Raw genomic sequence first — 7,500 nt, forward strand, 5'->3', positions numbered from 1 at the left:
TGAAGCAATTGCGATTGGTCATTTGTAATTGTTATATTTCTTCTTCCTTTTTTTTCTTTTTTTTTTTCTTCCCCCCCTCCCCCCCCCAAGCCGTTCCCCCTCCTTCCCCTCTATCGATAGCAATCAAATCACGAATTTTATGAGAATGTAACCGCGAATCGATTGGAGTATTTCTTTCTTTCTTTCTTTCTTTCTTTCTTTCTTTCTTTCTTTTTCTTTCTTTTTTCTTTTCTTTTTCGTTGTTGTACAAAGTAAAAAGTTGGTTCGTATCAATTGAAAAAAATGTTGAGAGATCGAAAGAAAAAAGGGAGGGAAAGAAAAAAGGGACGAAAACGTTTCGTTCGATATCGTTAGCGCGAAGTAACAAACAGACGGAATCCTTATTAGTCGTTCTAATGTCGCATTACAATGTAATAAAAAGAAAAATCGTATATGTTGGTATAGAATAAATTATATAACAAGCAATGTTGCTGTTCGAACAAGGAGGCCTGACTCGAGAGGTTATTGCAAACGACGTTTTTAAGGCTTGCGTTCGTTCGTTCGTTCGTTCGTTCGTCCGTTTCATCCTCGTTACGTGAGGATCGATAATACATAACAATGTTGAATTCTCGGATAATAATGGAAGAATAGGAAGGATAGGATGGAATCACTATGATATATATATATATATGTATATATATATATATATAGAGAGAGAGAGAGAGTAAGAGATGGAACGGAATAAACGATATAAATTTTCTTATACTATTTTAAACGATTAGGAATCGTTAAATTCTATATGTATATCTAGTTACGTGGGTATAATCAATTTTGATACTTAACAACATTGTCGAAGAGAAAGAGGAAGAAAGAAATAAGAAGAAGAAAAAGAAGAAGAAGAAGAAGGAGAAGAAGAAGAAGAAGAAGAAGGAGAAGAAGAAGATAAAGAAGAAGAAGAAAAAGGAGGATGAGGAGGAGGAGGAGGAGGAGGTGGAAGAGAAGAAAGAGTAGGAGGATAAAGGGAGGAGAGAGATGGGACGAATAAAAGAAGAAAAAGAAAATAGTAAGAAGGGAGAAGAAAGGAGAAATAAAATAAAAACGAAAGAAAGCCGGGGTGTACGTCATTATGCAAAGAGATTTACGCGCACATGCTCGCGCGTGCACGCACGCCAACGAGAGAACTCTGGAGAGATAGAGAGAAAGAGAGAGAGAGAGAGAGAGAGAGAGAGAGAAAGAGAGAGAGAAAGAAAGATAGAGAGAGAGAGATAGGGATATAGAGAGAAAGAGAGAGATACAAGCACGTCCTTTTGCGAGTTTACGACGTTTGGTAAAATCGAAAGCGCTTCGAACCTGGGAGAGATCGGTAACGATCGTTGTCCAGGAGGTGATCCTCCGCTTGAATCCGCTCGCGGAGGGTCGCTGCGGGCGGTCTCGCGATCGAGAGGACGGAACTCTTCGAAAGAAAGAAAGAAAGAGAGAGAGAGAGAGAGACCACGAGAGACTACGAGAGAGCGAGAGAGAGCACGAGAGAGAGCACGAGAGAGAGAAAGAGAGAGAGAGAAAGAGAGAGATCCTTTACGGATCGACTACCAGAACGATGAAATCGGTGACGGAGAAAGGGGCGGACGTAGGCGGTCATTTGTTGCTGTTTATTAATTCGAGGCGAGGCGAGATACGTCCACTTTGTGCGCTTCGGTTGCTCGTTTCGCCCACGCATAAATTTCTCCGTGTGTTTCTCTTTGGTCTCTGTGGTAAGCTCGATCTGTTTGTACGTCTCTCTCGTACGTATGTGTCCTTTGTGTGTATGCGTGTGCGTTTGTCTATATATGCCTGCTGCGTGTGTATATATAATTTGTGAGCGTGTATGTGTGCGCGTGAGCAAGCGCGTATTTGTGTGTCAACCTTCGGACACGCAGAGGACAATGGCGTATGACGACGACGACGACGATAATGCCGGAATCTTGAATGAAATACGTCCTCTATCTAAAAGAAAGAAAAATAAAAAAAAAAGAGAGAGAGAGAGAGAAAAAGAGAAAGAGAGAGAGAGAGAGAGAGAGAAAGCTTTCGAATTCCAATATAAAGTTTTCGGAAGCGATCGAAACTATAAGAAAGAACAGGATCACGACCACGATACCTGGTCGGAGAAAACTGTAAAATCGGCCGTAAAAGCGTAACGACTACGTTTTCGTTTTTCTGATTTTTTCTTTTTTCTTTTTTTCTTTTTTTTTTTTTTTTTTTTTATTCTCTCTTTTCTCTTTTTTCTTTCTTCCTTGCCTCTTCTTTTGTTTCTTTGTTTTTGTTCCCCTATGAAAAATAACACCTACTGTCTCCGCCGTTTATGATAGTAATGAATATATCAAATTCGATAATTTCATTCGGATTTTACTTCGATCGACGAACGATATCATACGATCCCAATATTCTCTCGTGGTATAAGTAAATACCTACGAGGTGTCGATATAGCTCAATACTATGATCAAATCATAAAGGATAAATCGTGATAGGGGGACATGTAATTTTAGTGATCGAGATTTTACCGTCGTACACCTTCTCTCTCTCTCTCTCTCTCTCTCTCTCTCTTTTTCTTTTACTCTAACTCTTTCGTTTCTTTTATTCACGAATTATTACGAATCGAAGCGTTTATTTCTATTTCGGAATTATGACGTGTTTTTTTCTTTTACTCGTTCGAAGTATATAAATATCAATAGAAATGAGAAAAAGTCTAGAGAGAGTGAAAGATAGAGAGAAAGAGAGAGAGAGAGAGAGAGAGAGAGAGAGAGAGAGAGAGAGAGAATGAGAGGCATACATATACATAAACATACAGATAGAAAAGAAAAGAAGAAAAGGAAGATAAAATGAGAGAATGAAAAAGAAAATGAAAGAGAAAATGAAAGAAAGAAAGAAAGAAAGAAAGAAAAATTGTAGAATTTAGAAAGCTACTGGCAAATATGGCGGAATATTATTTTTGGAGAAGCTATATACATAAATATATACATACGTACGTACGTATGTAAGTACGTACACATACCATACACACAACAAAAACACACGTCTAAATATATACACATACAGAGCCCGGTTAAGCGAGAGAAAAGTGCCGTAGGACGAACTAATATCGATGTAATAATGCCTAAAGTTTTCTTCGAGTACTACCTACCACCCTGCCGCGACTATTCTTTTTTTTCCCATCGTTCTCTTTATACATTTACTATAAGAAGAAGAACGGAGTTACTATGATATGTATGGTACACCTATGTGTACATACCTATCTATACATATATATATATATATACTCTTTACAACTTATGTCTTAACTTAAGTCGTAACACATACTTTTATATTTTATATTTACGAACAAATCGAAATGTCCGGTTGCGTTTCAGTGGCACCTGCATCGTCGATTACGTATTCATCTCTCTCTCTCTCTCTCTGTCTCTCTCTCTCTCTTTCTTTTTTTCTTCTTTCTCTTTCCGTCTAACTCTGTCCGGGCTCATGGACGATAGAGAAAAGGCGACATTAAAAATAACCGTTCTATAGACTCTGCCTATTAAACCACCCACGTTTTCTCTTCCCTGTCTTGTCTTGCGATCGTGTATCTCTTTCTTCCTTTCTATCTATTTATCTATCTCTCTCTCTTTCTTTTTTTTTTCTTTATATCTCTCTTTCTCTCTCTCTCTCTCTCTCTCTCTCTCTCCCTCTCTCGGTCCATCTAAAAGCCATTCTAAAACCTGCTCGTCCAGTAGACACTATGAACTCGTCTATCTCTTTCTTTTTCTCTTTCTCTCTATCTCTCTCTCTCTCTCTCTCTCTCTCTATCTATCTATCTATCTATCTATCCATCCATTTTATTCTCATTTTTTTTTGTGAAATTTTTCAAAATTATCAAAGATTAAAAGCGCTTGACATAGATAGACGAAAATAACGTGACGATAAAAACGAATCAAATCAAATCAAATCAAATCGAATTGAATATATTTGTTATGCAAAAAATAACAAGATCTTCGTTAGTTATAATTATCTCGAATGTGGTTTGATTAGAAGAAGAAACATTTTTGGATACATTTATCGATTTCACAAATATCCTTTCTCTCTCTCTCTCTCTCTCTCTCTCTCTCTCTCTCTCCATTAAAAAGATAAACGTGTTAATATAGAAACGAAAATGAAAAGGAAAAAAAAAGAGGTATCAGCGAGTTTTATTTATAAAACACGAGCGGTCGTTGTACGACCCTTGTAATTAAGTCGGCTGACTTATCGTAGCTTCTCTTTTTCTTTCGCATTCGCGAAAGGTAGTTTGTAAAATAAATCTGATAGATTTAACGAGGGAGAACGAGGATAGGACGGACGGACGTACGGGCGAATGAATGAACGAACGAACGAACGGATATGTAAAATGTAAGATTTAAAAGGAGATCGTTTGAGATAATTCAAGAAGGTGCAATAGCGTAGCGCGATTTATTCGAGAAGGAGAGCCACCACAATCGACTTACAAAGGAACTAATCGAGAATGTTAAGGATACAAAAAGAGATAGAAAAGAGATAGATAGATAGATAGATAGAGAGAGAGAGAGTAGGATATAACCGGAGTTCAATTCATAGTTCATCTTTAACGATCTTGCTTCGTCAGGGCGATACTGATGACGATGTCTCTTTGAATCGGTAAAAAGAAGAAACGTATAACGTCAATTTCGTTCTACGGATAACGAGGTCGACCTTCGAGGTCTCTTCTATGTTCAAAGAAAAAGAGGAAAAGAAAAAGAGGAAGAGAGAGAGAGGGGGAGGGGAAGGGAAGTGAGAGGGAGATAGAGAAAGAGAGACATCGATGATTATTATAAGCAACACCATAGCGGAGTCTCGTAATACGGGACCCAAACGTTGCTGTAGGTCCACAGCTTCTTTCTCGCTCTGACAATCACTCTGTCTCTCTCTCTCTCTCTCTCTCCCTCTCTCTCTTTTTCTTTCTCATCCTAACGGCTGTAAAAAATGATTCTCGCGGCGAAAGACATGTAAATTTATGAAGGCCCAACCAGTCGGGGCCCTCTTACATATCCGTCCATCCGTGCCACCCAGACACGCACGCATTGTTATGCTAACAATTAATTAATGTCGCTTTAATTGTGACTCGACGATACTCCTGGCACATCGTTTCCTAACACTTTCTATCTCTTTCCCTTCCCTACAAAACCCTTCGCTAGCTAGATAGTTAGTTTCTACCCAACGTCGGTCCACCTACTCGTATTCACGATCAGAGTCCTTTGTCTTCTATTATCTTTTTCTTTTTCTTTCTCTTTTTCTTTTTCTTTTCTTTTCTTTTCTTTTCTGTTCATTTTTCTTTCTCTCTTTCTTCCTTTATTTATTTATTTTCTTCTTTTAATTTCAAACCCAAATATTTTAATGACAAAAATTAAACCCTCGATACGTCGTTGTACGTATTAGTTATGGACAATTTTGTTTTTGCTTTTGTTTTTTTTCTTTTTCTTTTTTTCTTTTTTTTTTTTCGAAACTCAGAGACGATCTTAGAAATAATTAGAAAGATAAAGGTAATAAGACGTTCGATCAATCAATTCCATTGACAAGGTAGTATGATTCATTGACGCGCTAATACGAGGGGATGATTCAGTCGTAGATAATAATTAAAACGTTGGCAGCATTGCCGCGATTATTTCATACGACGTCGTTAACGTCGTTCCCGTCGTCGTCGTCGTCGTTGTCGTGGCCGTCATCGACATCGATGTCGACGAGGACGACGACAACGATGACAACGATTAGAATTATTCATATCGTTTGCGCAGAAAAGATACGAGACGAAGAACGAGGAAAGCGTTAGTTAGTTTCTTGGTAATGTAAATGAGACTCGTTTAATTGGTTTCTCTTGTTCGTATCTACGCTTTTTTCTTTTCAAGCAATTATAAGTGTTTCTTTGTAAAACCATTGTGATTATATTTCCCAATCAGAGAATAGTTTGGCATCGATTATCGATCATTCCTCTAATTAACGTTAACGCGAAGGATAGAGATAGTCGTTCGGAAGGACGTTTGTTTTCTTTTTTTTTCTTTTTTCTCTTTTTTTTTTTTTTATTATTTCATTTTATTTGTTATTTTATTTTCTCTTTTTCTTTTTTCCTACTTCTTATTTTTTCACTTTCTCTCTCTCTTTCTCTCTCTCTCTTTCTTTCTCTCTTTCTCTCTGTAAAAATTAAAATTATCGCATGAACATTCGTTTACTGGCAATCATCCTTTTTTTTCGTATTTCTCTGTTTTAGGACCTAAAGGGAGAAGAGGGAGCGTAGATGAGTTCTGCTATCTGCGTTCTCGGTAAGTCATCTTGAGAGGCAGTAAGAAAAAAACAAAAACAAAAAAAAAAAAGAAATATATATATATATATATATATATATATATATATGTATACATAAAGATGGTTAAACGAGAGTGTTTGTGAAAAGAAGTGTGGGACCGGTTGAAAAAATTAAAACGATTCTCTTTATCGATTCTCGACAAAGATAGAACGATAGTGGATTACAAGAGGTTGTGTTACGATGGTGGTCGAGAAATCGTTGTCGAGAAAAAATTCAAATCGACCGACCGACCGACCAACCGACCGACCGACCGACCGACCGACCGACCGACCGACCGACCGACCGTTCAACGAATCGACCAACCGACCGACACATTGTTGGATACGCGAGGACGTGTCAGAATTCGTCTGAAATTTAAATATCGCGAGAAACGAATACGATGCATTATAAACGACGATCCGTGCAAAGGAAGAGAAGATGCCATCAAAGAGGAGAGTCTTGGTCGTACTTGTACGATAAGTCTCGGGTATTTTCGAAAGAGACGAAGAGAGTAAAAGATTTTGTATCTCTTTCCTATGTCACGCTTGTATACGTTTATACGTGTAACCGTGTACACGTGTGTGCATGTACATACCTATGTATGTACAAGAAAGAAAGAGAGAGAGAGAGAGAAAGAGAGAGAGAGAAAGAGAGAGAGAGAGAGAAAAAGAGATAGAGACTCGTGGTGCTGGACTGCCTTCTCTCTTCCCCATAAATACGGATTTAGTCGTGCGGTTTACGAGCGAAAACGTGTCGAGCTTCGCGAGCGTACCCCCGTGCCTAAATTATTAAAGTCGTAAACGATCGAAATCGTCGTTAAGCGCCGCGCGAAGAAACCCATCGTGGCTCTCTCGGCTTCGTTCGCGTCCTCTCGACGGATCGTTTTTCTCCTGGTTTCATTGTTAGAGGTTCAGCCAAGTTAAAGGTGTAGATCCGAGACGGCACAACGCCGAGACGGTACACACGACACCATTTTCTACGATGGATTTCCAAGAACGACCTAGAGAAAGAAAGAGTATAGAGATAGAGAGAAATATATAGAAAGAGAGAGAAAGATAGAAAGAATCTTCCTCGTACTCCTCATTCTTATGTATTCGACGACTACTTAATCCCGTCTACGATCCTTTCCTCTAAATCGTGACAAACGCCATTTTCTTGTCTACATGACGTCAAATCGTCATTCATTCTTC

At 38.3% G+C, this 7,500-nt stretch overlaps 1 protein-coding gene across 17 annotated transcripts in view; it reads left to right on the top strand.

The window, feature by feature from the left end:
- zfh2 (Zn finger homeodomain 2) overlaps positions 1-7,500 on the top strand; it is a 408,385-nt gene that overhangs the window by 143,310 nt on the left and 257,575 nt on the right. For 13 of the 17 annotated variants that reach the window (XM_035878908.2, XM_085656317.1, XM_035878912.2 and 10 more), the window contains one exon: positions 6,239-6,290. The exons of the other annotated variants lie outside the window; for them this stretch is intronic. The gene's annotated coding sequence lies outside the window, so the exon portion shown is untranslated. The remainder of the gene's footprint in view (positions 1-6,238; positions 6,291-7,500) is intronic. 17 annotated transcript variants of the gene reach the window in all.

The sequence above is a fragment of the Vespa mandarinia genome, chromosome 4 (assembly GCF_050613455.1).
Source record: "Vespa mandarinia isolate Hongniang chromosome 4, ASM5061345v1, whole genome shotgun sequence".
NCBI classification, from domain to species: domain Eukaryota; kingdom Metazoa; phylum Arthropoda; class Insecta; order Hymenoptera; family Vespidae; genus Vespa; species Vespa mandarinia.